The sequence below is a fragment of the Rousettus aegyptiacus genome, unplaced genomic scaffold (assembly GCF_014176215.1).
Source record: "Rousettus aegyptiacus isolate mRouAeg1 unplaced genomic scaffold, mRouAeg1.p scaffold_m13_p_4, whole genome shotgun sequence".
Lineage (NCBI taxonomy): Eukaryota > Metazoa > Chordata > Mammalia > Chiroptera > Pteropodidae > Rousettus > Rousettus aegyptiacus.
Genome location: NW_023416307.1, coordinates 137,049,957 through 137,070,475, shown reverse-complemented (window position 1 = coordinate 137,070,475; position 20,519 = coordinate 137,049,957). Strand labels below are relative to the sequence as shown.

The 20,519-nt window shown below is 34.0% G+C and overlaps 1 protein-coding gene across 1 annotated transcript in view; it reads left to right on the top strand.

Annotated features, from left to right (window-relative positions):
• Positions 1-20,519, top strand: part of ZNF385D (zinc finger protein 385D) — a 721,959-nt gene that overhangs the window by 309,319 nt on the left and 392,121 nt on the right. The gene's annotated exons all lie outside the window — the stretch shown is intronic.

Sequence of the window (20,519 nt, the reverse complement as noted above, 5' to 3'; positions counted from 1 at the left end):
TAGTGTTTCCTCTCCTCTCCCTGATCTCCCTTCCCCACTGCACCTACACCCAGTGCTCATGAGGATTTATTCTCTTGGTGAGAAGGTAACAAGATTACATTTGGAGGAACTCTGTCTCTCCAGCCAGGAGATTCCATTTGATTCAATCACTCCTCTAAAGCACTTTTCCGAAACTCTCATGCAGAGCAATTATCCACTAGTCTGCAAAAGTAAGAACCCTATCTAAAAAGTGAACAATTTACTCTTTTCTTATCATCATTGCAATTGTCTTTCCAATCTTCTCAAACCACAGTAAGATTGTCAGTACTATTTCAATTTCTTAGTTTTGGAAGCCAAGACAGTTTAAGGTTTTTGTCTATATTCTTGTTAGGGAGCCAAATGCTATTTCAGAGAAGTATTCAAGAGCAAAAGGGTACATAATAGAATAGAAATGCCAATCTACCTTATTAACAGCTTTTCTATAGAGACCCACCTGTCACATAATTTATTGTCAGTATATTGTAGAATATAAAATAATTAATTGGATTTTCTCCTTGTTGCAATTTCAGAAGAGTAGGGCCAGTTCTAATGGTATCCATTTCTTCCTGCTGGATAATTAGATATCTGTCTCCTGACTTGCATGCAACAGAGAACAATCCACTGCATTGCTTTGAATGGCATACAACTTGTAGATCAAAGCATGATAGTTTGTTTAGTTCCTTCTGCACATAATCAGTTTTATCCATACACCAAAAAAGAACACTTTTTTTTTTTTTTTACCATCATGAGGGTATAAGATATTCAAATCTTCTCTCTAAATACCACAAATAATGTCTTAAAAATTGATGTCAACTCGCTAAAAGTCTACTAAAAAATTCGTTGGTGAAGTAAAGCTAAGTTCATTGGACCTACTGCAGCAAGAAAGTGTGTATCGCTTTGAGTTAATAATGTCTCAGAAGAGAAAAATTAGGGTGGAGTATTTAACCAGTGTTAGGGACTGGGCTGAATAATTTTAAGATGGACCTTGCAAGGTACAGAAATGATTGAAATTGAGCAGAGTTAAGTTTTTAGTTAGTATGAAGAGGAAAATAAGCACCTTGAAATGAGTCATAATAAGCAAATGCTTAGTCTTGATAAATATGCTTCTTAGGTTGGTATACAGTTGTAGATTCCAGGAGCAAGAATTTCTTGGAGCAAGGTTAATTTTGTTTAGTTCAGGTATTGTTTAACAGAGATAGGAAGTTATTTTGATTTCAATTCTCGCCTATTTTATTTTCAAAGTCCTAAATCACTCTCAGGTTTATTTTCAGTTTAATATATTGATAAATGTCCACAAAACCATTTTCAATGGCATCTGAGAAACTTAAAAATGATCATAGAGATGAGTCATAAAATACAATTCTCTTAAACCTTGAGATGGTTTCTAAGCATGATGAATACCTACTTATAGATAAACGATAGATCTTTTCTATCTCTCCAATTTTAATAAAATTACTTGTTGGGAAATAATTAAATAAAGAAATTATTTAGCAGCCTTTAACAGTAATGAAAATTGTACAATACTAAGAGAGCAGATCTTAAATGTTCTTAGCACACACACAAAGAAGGGTAATTATGTGAGGTGATGGAAGTGTAAACTAACCTTTTTTTGTGGTTAGCATTTCACAATAATTAAATAATCATATCTAAACTTACACAATATTATGTATGTCAATTATCTCAATAAAACTTCAAAAATTTAGTCAAAATGTTAAAAAAAAGTACAACTTCTGTAAGGTAACTTAGTTTTCATTAAGAATGCTAAAATACGTTGAGCATTTCCAGTTTGTCACATTGAATGATTTATGAGTACCGTGTTAGATCATTTGATTCTCAAACAACATTACGAGGTGAATATTAAGGCTATGGCCATATTACAAACACAAAACGTATGAAACTTGCCTGTAGTCACAGTAGATGGCAGAGCAAGAACGTGAACTCAAGTCTCTAATGTCTTCTCAGTATGGCCATGTCACCACGGGCATATCGTCACCATGAAACTAGTGATCTATAAAACACTTTACATCTTTCAGACTTCATTTAGAAACACAACGAGCTTAACTAATGTTAAATATAGTATTAAAGTATTAAATATTAAATATAATAATGAGAGCTAATGAGGTCTCATAAAATCCATTTTTTTATGTTTATTTAAATATAGCAATTCTGTTGTTTAATCATTACACTGCTATTTTCAGTTTTAGTTGTCATTAGTATTTACAGATTCGTTTTAAGCTTTAGAAGCTCCAATATTGTGAGAGAGTGTTAAACTGTATCATTTTGAAAGCACATAGATAGACCCTATCTCCTCGGCAGCATCCTCCCCCAACACATGGCACACATAAAAACACATGCACATTTTATTCCTAAGAACTTTAGAAAATGCCGCGTAGTTTTTAAAATACTAGTTAAAGAGCATTATGTTTATTTGTTACTCCAAACAACTGTGTATAAATACTTAGTTATCGAATATGATGAAATTCTATAACTAAGTTTAATTTTAAAGCCTATATATTCTACATTTTGAAATTATGAGTTGTATTTATTTTGTTCCTCAAATGCCATCATTTTATTTTCTGGAAATTTATGCAGTGTTTTTTGCCTTCTCTCTTGCTTTCTGCAATAATGGTCCTCTCTAATTCCCCTCCCCTAGCCCATGTCACATTTCCATATTTATATTTTGATCTGTCGATCATATCTGTTCATTCACATATGAATATTATTACACATGAGATGCAATTATTACTGGTCTCTGAGTGTGTTTTCAGATTGCTGGGTAGACTTTCAAAGACTTTTTTTTTAATTAAAATTTAATAATTTCCTGAAAGTAGTAAATTTCATTTTTTAGTATTCGTATTTTTAGCAGTAAGCACAGGAGACAATATTTAAAAGAGTTTAGAGTAAGTGCAAAAACTCTGTATATTTTAACATCATAAAGTTATTTGTTGAGCTAAAAAATTTCAAGATTATCATTTTAACAGCTTTTAATAAGCAACTCTCTCTTCCCTATCTCAGAGATTTGCAAATTTCATGGAACATATGGAACCTATATAATAAACACATTAAACAGATATAATACCTGGCAAATGTTATCATTTCCAGCAACAATGAACTAAATGGCTGACTGAAACCCTGGAGCCACATGGCTATTGAGTGGTAGAGCAGTCCTATCCTGGGAGTGAAATAGGACAATGATAGTTTAGAAAGAAGAAACACAATTGACAGTTTGTGTGTATGTCTGAGCGCACATGCACGCATACATGTCTGTAAAATAACCCATAGCTAGTTGCATCTATATACACTTTGAAAAGCAGTACTTAGCTAAATAATACTTGCGTCTAAAAAAAAAGTTTATGCTTCTTCTTGAGCCACCTTTAATTGTATGCTAATTGTCAAAATCACAAAAGCAATTCTTTGTCATTTCTTATCCCATATAATGATAATGATGCCTTATTCACAAATACAGGATCACAATATTTTGTTGTTTATAAGAGTTGCCCCATATATATTCTCACTTTCCATTTTGCATGGTATAGTCTTATTAGTAGTCCCATTTTTCAGTCAAGAAAACTGAAATCTGTTAAATTTAAGTAATTGTTTTAGAATGTTCTCAGAATTAAATATCTGGAATTTGTCTTTCTGCTCCATATACAGTATTCTTTCTTTCCCACAACAATTATCAGAACTGTGCTATTTATTCTTGCTACATTTATCCATGGAAAACAAGATAGTGACTTTGGAACATTTCATTCAGAGCCTTCAACTGGGGATTCTCAGGATGAAGCAGAATTTGAATGCCCATCTTTAACCTGTTCTCTTTGCAAATTTAACCATGGAACTCAATGTTTAACTATATTTATAGATAAAATGATCATTTCAATTATTTTACCAATAATGATTCTTACCTAATCTGAGAGGCCAAGATTTTCTAATGCTGTTATCAATAGTGTTTGGTCCTTTTTCATTCCCACCTAACATAATGGAAAACAAAATGTCATGAAATTCTCAGAACATCAGAGTTATTTTGTGTTGTTAAACCAAATATTTGCTGCATAAAGGAAAAAAAAGTTGAGATGGGGGGTAGAGGATTGTTTTTTATGCAGTGACAGAGTTTTGTCAAGGGGTTTCAAAAATAGAATGTGATTAGTTCCATGTGTGATCCATATTATACTTGGATGAATTGTATCTCACAAGACATGGCCATTCTGTAGGAAAAGAAGTTATTTAAAGAAATAAAACATCTGTGTTTTCAACATTTGAGCTATCAATGAGCGATTAACTCGGTTTAGACTCTGAGACCTCTAGAGAAAAGTAACTTAAATATTGAGAACTGTACTTTTACTTTGTTTTACCATATGTTTAAAAAATTCTAATTTTAGTTCTCTTGTAATGTTTTCATAGGCTAAAAAAAACTTGTGATTATTTGCCATGCAAAATAGAGCTGGCCTGTGGGAAAAAAATAACTCTCACATTCTGTAGTGATACAATCTTTTTTAACAGCTGAAATCGTCATAATGTTAACACATAGGTGAGCATGCTCATAACTTGCGTGTTTCTCTAGAAAACGTTATTTAAGGAGCAAATATGATCCCTCACAATGTTAGAGACCTATATACAAAAGGTAATTCAGTCTAGATGGAGATAGATTTAAGAACTTTGCCTGGAATTCTTCCCACCGCTCGAGAGTCTGGCCAAATCTGCCTCATTCTCTAAGTTCTGAATTACAGGTTGCATCCTCTGTGCAGACAGACCTTCCTCACTCAGTGCATAGTTAGAAAATCTGTCCTTCATTGTGCTCCTACAGCCCTGAGCCCAGCCTCAGTTTGTTACAGTGTTTCCGCTTGGCCTCCCTCCAGGTGAGTTCTTCACAAACTGGATTCTCAGCATTTATCTTCAAATGTTGACATGCAAAGCAGGTGCCCAGAAGTATTTGTTAGAATAAATGAATGATAAACAACATAACACCATTTTCAATAGAAAAAGTATATTTCACGTGATATCAGTTGGGCTCCTTCCTATTTTCAATGCGGCTTTTCATCCTATGATTACATTTTTCGGTTTCTTTCCACTTTCAACAATTCACTCATCTAATATTCAAATCATCCATTTGCATCTTGGTTTCATTTTTCTTTTCCTGTTTCTGAGAGTGCTTGTTTTTGAAAAATATATTAAGAAAGTAAACAACTATTTTCTCTGGTTTCCATCAGTAATGTTTTAAATATGTTTTTTCTCTTCATTTTGAGTATAATGCCCTTTCTGCTTTAAATGTTTCACCCTTTCACAGTCTCCTTGTTTTTTATTTCCATGATTTGCTTATCCTTCCATGAGAAAATGTCTTCCTAGGCTTATTGTTTCCAACAGGCAAGTTTATAGACTCTTCTTGGCCTCCTTCATCTCCTACCTGGGTCCTGTTAGGATTTAAGCTCTAGGGCACAATAATATGCACAACCAGTGGCAACATTTATATTACTGGGATAATAGTCCTTTCTTGTATTTTAGTATCAAACATTGTAAAAGATTGATAGTACTGAATTTTGATGAGTGTAGGAGGAAGTGCTGGTGGAAGAGTAAACTGGAACGACATTGGCGAAGGGTGATATGCATCAAAGAGTGTAACTGTGCATCCTCTTTGGACTGACTGCATACCTAGGAATGTTTCCAAACCTGGCAAATGCATGTTGATGATCCAAAAGTTCACTGTACTGCAGAGTTATGACTATTACTAGATCTTGAGCACTGGGAAACAGGGGGCAGCACAGAACTCTAGAATCACTACAAAGCTCAAGTTAACCTGCCAGTGGACTTCGAAGGGAAAGGAGGTTAAAGACTGAAGACTGTGAGTTGAGGAACTTGGAGTGTGTCCTCTTTGATCACACAATAAAGTCTCTCAGCAGTTCATATCGGGTGCAGCTGGGGGACAAGGCAGTGTGGCAGACAGACAAGAGTCTGTCTTAAACTATCCATTATAAAGCTCCATTGGGATGCCACCAGCTAAGAATCTATAAGTGAAGGAGCAATTATCATGCATCTTTCAATGTTCATCTTATGTCACCATGGGCCAGTCGATGCTGCCCTGCATTTAAATGAACTCAGCGGGCATAAAATTGAGGTGTCAGTAATGACATTTAAATAGATAAATTACAGTACAAAATAGTAGATGCTTTAAAGAAGGACGACACAAATGATATGCAGAAAATGTCTACTTGGGGGAAAATATTGATAGTCTTGCAAACAAAATAGTAATTTGACTGTTTTTTAAGAGATGAGTAAGAGCTGAGCATGTGCAAGTGAAGAGGGAACTGCAACCTTTTTATAGGACTTGAATTCACTTTTAATACATTTCTTTGTAAATTTTTTTCTCAAACATCCAAGATTTATATAACCTCCAGTTACATGGCACGACCCTTTCATTTTTATCTTTTTTATTAAAAAAGAAAAAGTATAGCAATTAATAATTTCCATTTAATACCTCATCCTTTCATTAAAATATAATTTTCAAAAGGTAAAATTATAATTGCCAGGCAACTATAGAGTGGACATGAGAAATCTTTTATTTCACTTAACTCATTAGTTAATGAGACAGAGTAAAATGTTACAGTCAGTTTAGAGTATTTGAGAAGTTAGATGTACATAGACCATCAACAAAGCAAAATAAGGTTAAGATAATTTAGTTAAAAAAAAAAAACTACTGGTAAATATACAAAAGTCCATACATTTTGGTGATATCTATTTTAGCAAAAAAAATAAATAAAATAAAATAAAATATATTTTGCACCTCTATCAGGAAAAAAAGCATTAGGTTGACCAAAAATAAAAAAAAATAATAATAAGTTCACTAAGTTTGAGACCTTTAATTAATAGTAAACAATGCATTGAATTGAATGTATTCCTGTAGATTTTCTTTGGGTGGCTTTTGCCCTTAGATGATGTTAAAAAAATGTGCCACCATCTTTGCACATTAAGTCCAAGTTTTAGATAATTTTTTGATGCTCTGGACTTCAATCATTTGTTTTTCTTGCTTTATTTTTTTATCTACCAGACTCCAAGGGGTTTAGATTTCCTGGGCAAATTCATCATTCTATCAGCTCTTCTTAGAACGAGAAGTGTGCCCTGGTTTGAAATTGAGAAAGACTCTCTGATGCTGACAAGTTAAAGTAAATGAATAAATGCAACCTTGGCTAAAATTTAGCTTTTATGTGCTAAGAGAAAGCCCCAGCTGCTGTATCTGAATATTTATCTCCAAAATATTAATCACAGCTTGACTTAAGCATGCAGAGCAACAGCTGTGTGAAGTTGTTTTTGCGCCTTTCCTTTACAATAGTAAAATAATCAAGGCAGGTTTATTATTTTTGTATTTTATGTCACAATATGAGACACCGTCAGACTCTGAGTGGGAAGCTGGCATTGATAACCATACATATTCCCTTGTAAATCCAACATTCTATAATGTCATAATTTCTAAAACATAGAGTTATTTTCACAAAAGTCAAAGAGGTGTTCAACTTTTTCCAATGAAAGATATTTTAGTCTTTTACAGATCTTTTGTTAAAATGTGAGGAAGATTACTCATGGTTTCTTTTTATTTCTCATTGATAACATGCTTTTTCTTCCTAATATTTTCATGACAATCCCAACTTATAGAACATTTATTTTATCATATTCAGTCTGCTGAAAAGAAATTGATATTTTTAGAGTGTCTGCTGTGTCTCAATTAAATAATTAAAATTTTTTTCTCATTCTCTCATCAGCACCATCCTTTCTCCAAATCTAGTATAACAAAAGAAAGAATTAAGTACTAAAAAGAGAGAATTTCCAGTTAGTAAATATAGCACTTCTATTCCATAGGATAAGTATGATTTATGATGTTTGGTATTATAGAGCTTTATCTGGTCTAGCCCGCTTATTTTACAGAAGTAAAAATAGAGATAGATCTAGAGAGATGATGTGACTTTGCCAAGGTCACCCATTAAAGGTGGTTTCCTAAATACTACATATTTAGGAAATTAGCCTTTATAACTATATTTCTTAGATATATTTTCACTAATCTCAGAGAACTATGCTATGTTTTATTTTCTTGAAACAAGAAGACATACTTTTCATAGTTAATATGCATGTTGAACTTGAGCTTTACCAGTTCTAATCATGAGTTGTGTGTATATAGGGGCATGAAAAGCTTTGGAAAGCCATTGAGTATGCTGATGTACTCTAGGACTAGTTTGATAAAGAAAAAGGCAAATTCCAGAGACTCATGTTGAGTGGCTATTTTTGTCTTTGAGGGTAAGATAAAGTTCCCAAATCTTTAATTATCACTGCCAGTTTCTCACAAGGAAGTCTTTCTGTTCACAACTGCACAAAGTCTTAAATGCTATATTTAATCTTTATTAGTGTGCACCCAGAGCTGACTTCATGGATTCTATTGCTTTTGCCAGAGGGGCATGTGTTCATGGTCGACATGGACAGCTGTCATTTTTTTAAATCAGCTTTATTGAAGTATAATTTCCACACAATGAAACACATCATTTTAAATGTATGGTTCAGCGAATTTTGAGAAATGTTTACACCAACATAACCACCGCCACGATCAAAATTCAGAACAATTCCATTAACCAATAAAGTTCTGTGACAGCCATCAATTTTGATTTTCATAGAATGCTTGCTTAGGCGTTTGGCCTTTTGCCTGCCTGCGATGAGGCTATCAAGCCAACCTCACAGATTCTGAGGATCTTTATAAAACAGAGCACAGGTGTGAGTGTGACACAATAGAGCTCAGGTCCTATCGTAAATGACTGAATCATTGCATCAAATATTGTATTTTGCCCCTAGCAGTGGTTCTTATTGGAAATAAGCTTCCTCACACACACACATGTAATTCTGTAATACTGTGTTTAAGCAAGGAGGAAATACCTTCCCAAATCCTTCTAATGATCAATTTCTTCCCTAAGGCTAAAGAGCTTGTGCATATTGCTAGATATTAAAATGGGTCATCCCTTTTTAGAAAGATGACTGGGTGGTTTGGTTTATCTTATGGTCTCAAGACCTCACGTCATGGTGTAACAGGTGCAATGATTTTATAAGTGTGGGATTGCAAGACTAGCACTGCAAAAGTTATTTACTCATAAATCACTATGCCAGAAATGAAGTTATCCTTCCACTAGGCCAACAGTGAATTTTGAGTCATGGTCTCAAAGACAATAGAAAGAGGCTTATGTTGATGAGTCTGATCAAAGAACAAAAACCATTATAACTCTATAAAAATAAGTAGAGCAGCTACTTATTCCTATTAAATTGCTACCATAAATCTTTTCTTAAAATTCCATTTTTTTAGATATCTTTGCCTTGCTTCCTAGAAAATAAAATATTAAAAATAAATACAAATGATAATCACAGAAAAATAATTTTCAGTGATATTCTGTTAATTATTGGAAAAGCTCCATTAATTCCTACTCCCAAATTCCATTAATTTCTGCTTCCTTTTTTGTCATTGAAAACAACTTTTCTACAAATGGAGGAAGAAACAAAACATAAAGTCAGATAACTATCCATTTCCAACAGATATTAAGCTACTTCATGTTGACTGACCAATTTTTTGGGGCCTCTGTGTGTCTTTGGCACCTGTACAAAAAAAAAATAAGTGTGTATCCTTGAAGGTTTACACTCAATTTAAGGCTAAATGGGAATTAATAGAGTAAAATTCTAAATGCAGATAGGTAATATGTACTTCTATATATTTTTTTCACATTCAGAAAAAGCAGCTTTTGATCTAATTGTGTAGGTCCAACATCAAATTTTACTTTGGCACCCTTCATTATTACGTAGAACTTGAAGTTTAATGTTGTGTTTCAGGTAAAACAAAGAAAACAAAGCATAGCAGCCTATTATTCAGTGGAAGGGGAGACCATGGACATCCCTGCCATTCTAAGAAGCTGCTACTGGCAAGTGAATGATTTACACGTGGTATCTTTAATACCAGGCTGTAGGCACATCTGTGTCTTGCTTCTACTAAAATCCTTCACCCGTTACCAGAGTCTCTTTACCTGCCTTTTCACCCTTAAAATAACTTGTCAATCTGGGTCTTCCTGTAGTAACTTGAGTCCTAATACTTCTCACTCTCATCGCTTACTACAAAGCTGCTTGTTTTATGATGTAGCACAACGGTTGAGTACACATGACCCTTCTAAGTCAACCTATCAGGTAACTATTTCTTCCCTTATTTGTGAAATAAGAGATACTGATGTACCTTTGAGGATTGTTATGAGGCTTAAATGGCAATATGTTTTTAAAGTATACAGCACAGGGCCAGGCAGCCAGTATGCACATAACATATGCCAGCCATTGGTATTACTCTTGTAATTATCTCACTCATAATTATCTCACCTCTACTATCACTTAATGTATACATTCCTAGCTTTTTAGTGTACTTTTTGAGAGAGGCAGCTTTTAATTCTATTTTAATTCCCACTTTTCACACTCTTTCAAACTTTGGAGACAAATCCATTAGTGTATTTGATGATGAAAATTTTATTTGAAACCAGAGGTTAGGGTCGGGAGGTGAGGGTAGAAATTAAAAGCTATACCAAGGCAAATACAGCCTTCCCACCAGTTCCTTAATCCCTAACAAAGTGAAAAATGCTTCTTTCCAACTGATCGGGTAAATATTAATGGAAATTTGTTTCTCTCTCTGAATTTTTTTTTTAATTCCCCTTTCTTTCCTCCTATTAAAGAAGAAAATAGGAGGAAGGGTTTTTTGTGTAGTCTTTGGAATCTTACAGACCTGACTTTAAGAGTTCTGTGACCTTGAACATATCCTCTTAATTTTATCATCTACAAATGGGAGTAGATAACAGGATTATATTAAGAATTAAATGGAATGATGCAGGCAGTTTGCTTAGCACAGCACTTGGTACTCAATGAATGTTAGTCATTAATGTTATGATGTTTATTATCACCATCCAAGGGCAACACCAAAATTATAATACGAAGAGCACAGGCTAGGCTGGTCAGTTTACTTCTTTGAACTTCAGTGCCTTCATCTGTAAAATGGAAATAAAAACGCTTTCCTGAGAGGGCTATAGGATGCACCAAATTAGATGAAGTCCTTAAGAACCACTGGGCACGGGGACTTTAGTAATCACCAGCCTGATCCCAGTCCAAGGCCAAAGTCAGTCATTACAGACCTTCTTCCAGGACTACCTGGTGAACAATTGAATCATTTTTTTTTTTTTGCAGGTTTGTATATGTGTACATAAATATATCAGCTACAATGACTGTACTCTAATACCACTATTTTTATTTTTTCAATTTACTTTTTTGGCTTAGTTCCATATTATATTTCATCTTGCGTGACTTGTAAGGTCTTACTATTTTCTTTCTTATCTATTGTTTTCTTATTTTTCCCTTATACTTGAGTGAGCACTTATGAAGTATGTGGATTATTCACTTTCCCGAACTATTTAAATGTTTTTCTAATATCTTTTAATATGTTAATAAGTATGTTATTATAATCATCATGAACATCATCATAATGAAATAGCCATAATGTTGTTTTCTGATTTCGGGGCTGGTTATCATTCTTCCGTAAGACCAGTAAATATCCCGTTTTATTTCCTGTTTGATTTTTTCCCCATAAGTTTGCCTTACTTGATTCCGTCATTCTTTTAGAGTGAAGTTTGCTCACTGGTGTCAGGTGTGGCTCTAATTGTTTTTCCCTGATTACCAGCATTCATTTTCCTTGTTTGTGTCTATCTTCGTCAAAACATGGTTGTTTTAATTAGCATTTTTTAGTTGGTTAGGTTGAACATTTTAGCACTTTTCATTAAAATTTGTGTATCTTGTTTTGTTGTTAGACTGTACCTTTAGTATATCTCTTATTTAACCATTGAAGAAGCAAATGCCCAGAGAAGTTAAGTTAGTTGCCCATTGTCACAATCTGATGAATACTTAATCACAGACCCCAGTGTGATCGAATACAATTGTTCTCAACAGTGTGGTGTATGGACCAACAGCATAAGCATCACCTGAAAACTTATTAGAAATGGAAAATTTTGAGCCTTAACTCCAGAACTACTGAATCACAATATCTTAGAGTGGGGTACAGCAATCTGTGTTTAACAAGCCCTCCAGGTAACACCGATGTTTTTTAAAGTTTGAGAACCACTTACCTAATAGACTTCTTTCCCCTGTGGGAGAAAACATTGATTTCTCGCTAATAGAACCTTGATTTTGTTCACTTAACAAAAGGCAATCTAACCAGGGAAGGTGAGTGAAATCCTAGGACAGGCCTTACCAACCTTGCTACTATTGCTATTCTGAGCCAGATAATCTTTAGTCGTGAAGTATCTTCCTGAGCATTGTAGAATTCCTGCCCTCTAGTCACTATATTCTAGAAACAACACCAGCCCCCAAGCTGTATCAACCAAACATGTCTCCAGGCAATACCTACTGTCTCCTGATAGCAACCTCCACCCCCACCCCCTTCTTCTTATGGGAATCACTACCCTGGAGTATGACTCATATTTGTTTTAATTTGAGCATCACAATCCTTTTCCCTGATTGTCTTTGATAAGATTACTAGCATATGACTTAGTTGTGGCCTTCTGAGAAGTCCTGAGAAAGATTTTCCTTTCAGTAAACTGGAGATGAACATGAGGAAATGTCTCCTATCTTCCTTCTCTCTGGATCTTATCTTTTGCATATGTGATGCCTGGAGTTGTGGCAGCCCTTGTACCATCAGAGAAAAGCCCATAAAATCAGAGAGAGCTTGTCCGTCAATTGAGCTACTACATCAATAGGTCCAGAAAATAGCTACTATTAGACCTCCTATTATTTAAGAAAATGAACTATTATTTTTGTAATCTTTAATTGGTTTGTGTAACTTGGAACTAAAACATCCTAACTGATAAATGCAATATAACTGGAGATATTGCATGTATAAATTCTGATAATGGGGAGTTATATGTATATTTCTTAGTCCTTTTAAAATAACTGAATTGCAGCAAACCATAAATCTAAATAATATGAAACAATATTAAACTATACAGAGATAATCTTCAAGCAGTTTATGCATGAGCAACATTTTCTTATGTGTTTATGTATGAAGTTTGTCTTCCAATAGCAATGAAAATGAAACTCTCCAGAAATCACATTCAGGATATCTATATTAGGAAAATTCCATTACAATGAGTTTTTTTAGTATAGAGTAGTGCCATTGTGCTAGATCTCAGAGGGTTTTATTAGTGAATGTGTGCCCAGGTGTCTTTGCTGTTCAGTGATAATGAATTTTTTTTTTGTGACATTCAACATCACTGAAATATAATTTTATCTTTATTGCACATTGTTCCTCTTTTTGTTTTAAAATAATTGGCCTCAAAGGTAACACTTAAATGCTGGAGGAATGAAAAATTGTACATTTTGATTCACATATTTCATAGTCTACCATTTGAATGAGTAAAAATACAATCTCTGTGCTCATGATTTAATCATCTATGTTTACATAAAGAAACTTTGGCTGGATTAAAATGAAGAGTAAGTTTTGGTTGATATAAAAATGGAAACTAGACGGTATACCTTATTTAAAACTAACAAATAATAAAAACGAAAACTATAAAATCCATGTTGGGTGTTGATTAGGATTAAGCTCATTCCTTTCCTACAAGCATAGTGATAAAACTCAACTTTGAGCCCAAGTTAAATTAACATGATGGACACAAGAATGCATCTAGACGAAGTTGTGCACACTTAACTACAAGATAAGAATCTCTGCTTGATGTTCACTCCTCCTCTGGCTCAGTCACAATCCTATCTCAATATTCTGAAATCTGGGAAATAAACTATAAAATTAACAACAGCCAGCAGAGCCTATACAAAAGAGTAGGGAAAGAGATTTAGGAAAAAGGAGAAGAAGCTAGCATTTGTAGATAAGTAGGTGACACAGTAAGGGGGGAAGAAAATAAGAATGACTGCTACGATCCTGATTTCTGCAACTAGTCATAAGCTTATGAATACTCAAAATAATCACATTGTAGTTCTTGGATTCAATATATATTCTTTCCTAAATATTGTAAAGCACTCTGTTTTCACTTGATAATCGAGATCAGTCACCAAGGCAATTTATTAATCTTCTTTTGCCTGTTTTTGAATAGCATGAGTAGCCTAAAAATAGCCTCAAGTGAATTACTGTTGTGTTCACTTGTCTAAGCATTCCTTATTCAGGTATTGAAAAACCTCTAAACTTGCAAAGCCCAAAGTGGCAAGTCTATTGAAGCCTCTATCTGATCAATTAAAGTCTCGCCTCTAATAGATTCTGTATTCCATGTGCCCTTGTATGATAATTGCAGTAGCTGTTTCATGATTGCTTTTATGGACTACCAATGTCCCATCCCCTAATGCTATCTGGTTCCTCACTGCCTATAAAACCCGCCATCAGAAAACCAGTCCAAGTTTCCCATTTTCTTAAGATCCTGCTGCCAACAATGACTTCTACCAGCAGTTTATGTTTTGGCCAATATTCAAAATTGCAGACAACAGACCACCTCTGCCTAGTTTAAGAATAAATTTATTAATACATTGGAGAAATTAACAGACTCCATAGAGAGTGTCAAGAACATTTTCCCCATATCATGTCTGTATCCTCCCAACCCTCACCATTCCGTAAGGAGAACCACTGCCTCTGTTGCACTCATGCATCATTGCATCAGGAAACTACTACACAGTTGCTGGCTCTAAAGCCACACAACCTCAGGGAGCTCCCAAATAGGAAGCTGCTTCCATAGCTGTTGGTTCCAGGAACATGCTGCCTGTTCATAAAGTATATAAGGGGGAGAGAAAAGAGGACACCCCAGCCCCCCCCCCCACATAACTCAGTTGAAAATCAAAGTCTCCCATAGATGTATCTGATTATGAAACCCAACTCATGTATATGTGGGTAGTATCAGGGGAAGCTGGGAAAAGTATCTAGTTTTTTCAATTCTGGTTCAGGAAGGTGGTAGTATACTATGGAAAACTATCAAATTATGGAGTTTTGAAGCAGCCATAAATGATGCATATCCAAAGCATCAATGCTTCCCTAAGGACTGCCGTTGCCCACTCAAACTTAACATATTTGTAGCATAAACTGGGTGCTGAAATTGCAGGTTCTCTTCTCCTGGTTTCAATGAACAGTCCTGCCAGAAGAAGCACTGTGTCACGAAATTGCTTTTATTGACATGTGAACAGAAATATCTCAGGGACATTACTGTCCTCAAAGTTAAAGAGAGGAATCCCTTACCCATGCCCCAAATTTAATTTTAATAAGGTCCAAATAACTATTCTATCCATTAAAGAGAATTATTATTGATAACATTATGTACATTTTCAATGACATCATTTTAAATTTTAAAAATTATACAAATGAGACACTAGTTTGAATTTAATGTAAACCAGACTTCCAGGGGACATCATAGACACATTTTCCTTTCTCTGCCATGTATCTAAGACCTGAACATCCCTTGACTCTGCTTATTTCCATCTTGGAATCTCGGGCATTTACTTCCTTCTTATCATTAGTTTTTTCATTAAAATTACCTACCCACATCCCCTGAACTTGGTTTCACTCCCTGTTCCAATGTGTCCTGCACATCGCCACTACAATTTCCTTTTCCCAAATGGAAATCCATCCATGTCTCTTCCTTTTTAAAAAATACTTTAATGGTTCATTCATGCCAGGAGGGTATTTTTCAGCTTTTGCAAGAATCCTATGTCTTCCATGTTCTGATTTCTATCTTTCTAAACATCTTTAGCTTTTACCAGTTACCCAGGTGAACTCTAGTCAGTCCAAAAGAAATTCTTAATTTTTCATATATGCCCAAGTATTTTTTTTTTTAATCTGAGCCTTTGAAGATACTGTTCTCTTTGTTCAGAATGTCCTTTCTTCCAAACCACATATTTTATGATCTGCTGAATGGCCTTCCTTGGTCTATCTGTTAGGATTATTTACTGACTATGGGATGTCCACTCCACTTTGTCCATGCCATTATTGTACTCACCTCACTGAGTTTTGATTGGTGGTGTTTATCATTGTTTATAAGCATCCGTGTCACCTCTTCAAAGGAAGTACTAGGGAGAGGTTGCTTCGTATCTTGAATCTCCAAAGGTTGGCATGGTGCTTGGCATATGTTTTAAGTGCTACCATTTCTTGGTAAATGAATAGATAGATAAATAACTTATGGGTACATGCTCACCTGATGCTTATTGTTTCTTGTAAGATTTAAATTCAGAGATTTTGAAACAATGTTTGATCATTACTGAAATACGCTTAGTGGTTTAAATTGGCCATTTTGAGAGATTTGTGGATGCTACATTAGCCACTGGAGGGAGCCCATAAACCATGAATTTAGAAAATTGTCACCAGTCACAAAGTATATTAATTAAAAATTAATTATAATGTAGATCTTTAATGGTAAAATAAGGTGAGTTATGCCGATAAAATGATAGCTACACTAGTCTGTAAGTTGAAAGAAAATCAGATAAAGCCCTGAGTTTGTGTTTTTATCACAAAGACAAGTTATATTATAGAAGATAAGGGAGAGAGCAAACGGGAAAGAAATAGAAAATCCAAAATTTGGAGGTTTTTTGGCTTGAAACATTAGTTCAATAATTTTTCTTTGCATTTATGACAATATAATTTTTAAAGTTTTTTTTTAAAACATGTTTTCCAAAGAGTGATATCAGATGAATAGGCCAATTATAACATTAGTTCTTAAGACAGTATTAGTGATAATTCGGAATTGTTATTTACTTAGCAATCTGTATTTTTTTATTTTAATTATGATAAAGATAATACTGTTCTCTTGTTATATTTTTAAAGGGGGAAAAATAGAAATTTTCTAGATTAAGGCAATTTTAAAATATGATTTAATGTACATGGCTATGCAAGTTCAAAAACCAAGTTTTTAAAAAATGTAAAATATATATCTAATTGCCTAGAGACACATAAACAAATATTCTGTCATTGGACCTTTCAGAACTTGTTAGGTTAGGTGAAGTTTTTGAATATATTAAAAAGTTGCTTTTGTAAATTATCTAAGGCAGTGATTATCTTTAGATTGATCTATAGCCTATATAATCAAAATAATTTTCCTTTTGGATGATAAAATCACTAAACTAATTTCAGTCTCAAGTGATCTTGTTATTGAAAGCCTGCAGAATACAAACTGATGATTGCTTAACTCAGGACTAAAACAGTGGCTTTATCAAAATGTGGACTGTCTCTTTATCAGTTCTCTAAGTTCTGAACAGGTAGACCTAACAACTAGGGAATTCTGACTGTCATTGGCTTTCAATTTCAAATTTCTCTATAAAATAGCTTTTAACCTTCAGGACACTATTGATGTTCTCTCTCAGCACAATTAAAATTCTGGGTAGATTTCTCAAGATAATTAATTTGAATAAGTTCAGTGGAAAGACATCCAATGAGCTTAATTATTTGAGGATACATAAAACGTTTAAAGTGTTTTATATTTCACATAAATGCTAAGTTATTTTTATTGTTTAGCCTTTTAAAATGTTATTCATGGAGATCATGACTCACTGTTGCATATCTCATGCTTTTGCTCCCGCCCCACAGTCCAGCAAAGTGAAACTCGGGTGCTCATTAAGATTCAGCTGGCCAGCTACAATGTGGAAAACACCATTTTTGTTTGCTGGTACTTATACCAATGTTTTAAATTTTGTATCAGGTCTTCCTTGCTTCCATAAATATATAATTCATAGCTAGAATGAGATATATCTGTGATAAAAGCAGATGTGGATGAGATATGATGTCACTCCAGTTTGTTTGTCTTACGTTCAACGTAGTTATAATCTACCAATATTCTCCCACTTTATCACCAGGAATTATAAACCAGCGTTTTAGATGAGACATTTGAGGCCCCAGCAGGTTACTTACTCAATGTCAGGGAGGGAGTGCTAGAGCCAGCATTCAGGCTAGGCCCATTTGCCTCTAAATTACATTTTCTTCTCTGCTTCTATGTTTTTCAAACTTTACTGATAGGAATCTATTCTACAAAAACACATTTAACACGAGATCAAATACAGATACACACAATAAAAACTTTTTCAAAAAATACTTATCTTTACAACATGCAATTAATCTGATATATTGCGTTCTGTTGTATTTTATTTCATTTTGTAAGATGTAAAACAATAACTTGATTTCACAGTATACTAATTGGTCACAATCTGTGGTTAGAAAAACACTGATCTTCACTTTACTCCTGGACATAATGTGCAAATAAATTGTTTGGGAAATTATAGACCAGTTGAGGTAAAAGGAGTAAAAATATTGATGGAGTCAGTGTCTTTTAAATTAAATTTAGAACTAATAAAGACCTATGTTTAGCTCCTTTCAATATAAGTAAGACTAGTGGCAGGAAACTAATAAATCTTAATCTTGATGTTTCTTCAAGTAGATTTTAAGAGGAGTCATGATTACATTAATAAGAGTTTTGTTTGTTTGTTTGTTTGTTTGTTTTTATCAAATTAAATCAGTAAAGGTAATAATAGTTTTAAACACATAAACATATCTATTTGGAGAAGTTATATTTGGGTAAAGATAAGAGTGCATTTTGAGAATGACTTTTTCTGGATTGTTGTATCCTTAGAGATTTCTTGAGGAATTTATTTGGGCAAACCTGAGGCAGTCATTTACTGTAGTTTTTCCCTTGAGGTTTCTGTGCTGAATCAGCATATCTGTGACACTGTAGGTTTTCAAGGCTGTAATCTAAAAGGTCTGAGATTTCAGACAAGCATTTCTGTTACTCTCTGAAAATTTGGAGTCTTTCATTTCAATTATTAAAATAAAGTTTCATTTGAGATGTTTTAATTTCCACCGCTTTTAGTAATATTCTCATTCCGACTGCCTCCTAACCCATGAAGCAAATATTGGAACTTAATTTTTAAAGTAAATTTTAGTTGCTTTTGAAATGAATATATATCACATGAGCTACAGTTACCTTAAAATGGATATCTTACATCCATGCATGGAGACCAATATCTTTGTTAATTTTAATGATATTCTTTTGATTTAGTATTTTGTGATCAGCTTGGATCTCTATTTCAAAAGGCTATTAAGCAGATAGAGTGAAATTTTTCTAAATCACACAATGACAGATAATCCTTCTGTGGATTACTGAATTTGGGGAATTAGTATAGATTATAAAGTAACAGAAACTTACTGTATCTTCAGAATTTCAGATTTATGCCACTTAATAATAATGATAGTAGAGTATAACCTCATTAATTCATATTTCAGATAATTAGGACATTTTAAGACCTCTCAGCCTGATTTAAAACTGATTCAACCACTTGGGTAGAACATTAGCTGGATATTTGTTGCTGCTATGAAGTTGTGATATTCATTCTTTTGAGAACATTGTTTCCTGTATGCTAGGCTCTATTCTAAGCACCAGATAGACACAATCTAGACACAAAAACCTATGCTTATAGCATCTACCTTCTAATTAGGAAGAAAGATAATAAGCAAATAATGACATAATATAGTGTCTGATTGAGATTAGGGCTTTCAGGGAAAACCAAGAGTGTAAGGAGTTGAAAAGTGAAAGGTGAAGACATATTTTAGTCAGGATAGTAGTGAAGATCCTTTTGAAGAAGGGATATTTGTACTAGTCATACTCTTTCTTGGAAGCTGTGCTTCAAGGTTATCAAAGTGGATTTCTTTTCCTTCCCTACCTATGTCTCCAATTCATTTCTCCTTGCTCATGCTATGCTGGAAAGTTAGAATACCATGCACTTTAATGTTGGCAAATGGTTTGCCTTTACACATTCCTTATAAGAGAGATTTCCATTTAATGTCTGTTGTTGCCTATGAACAATATTGAAGAACTTTCTCCAGAAACTGTTTAAAATGGTAGGATTCTGTAAGAGAATACTAATATTTGCTAGGGTTTCTATTTCATCTGCAGAATGGTCACATTGACGTCTCATTGTGGTTCTTTTAAGATAATTAAGTTTTTGTTTGGGGCTTTTTTATTTGACTTATAAACGTACCTTGATGGACCATTTTTATTTGGTTATTTTGGTTTTGTTTTTAATAAGTGTCATTTAAATCATGTGTTTGTGATTTTCCTACCTTCTTTGAAGAGTAAAACCAACATGACCAGTGATCAAAAGTAATTGGAGATATTTATTCATAATTATAGGATAATGAACAAACATATCTAGTCAATCAGTTTTGTGAACTGGTTACTCATTGAGGACTTGCTAATGCAGCTGTGACAGACAGACCCTGAGGTGACATCCAGCCAATCCTGCCTCTTGATCTTCTCAACTTTGTGTAAGCCCTTCCATTGGAGTGTGAGCAAGACCTGTGACTTGCTTCTAACCATAGAATATGACTAAGGGAATGAGATGTCACTCCCTTTAATATGTTATGTTTTATAAGACTGTCTTAACAGATTGGAGCTAGAGATTATCCTTAGGGTCTTAAAGTGGCCATATTAGAGAAGCCC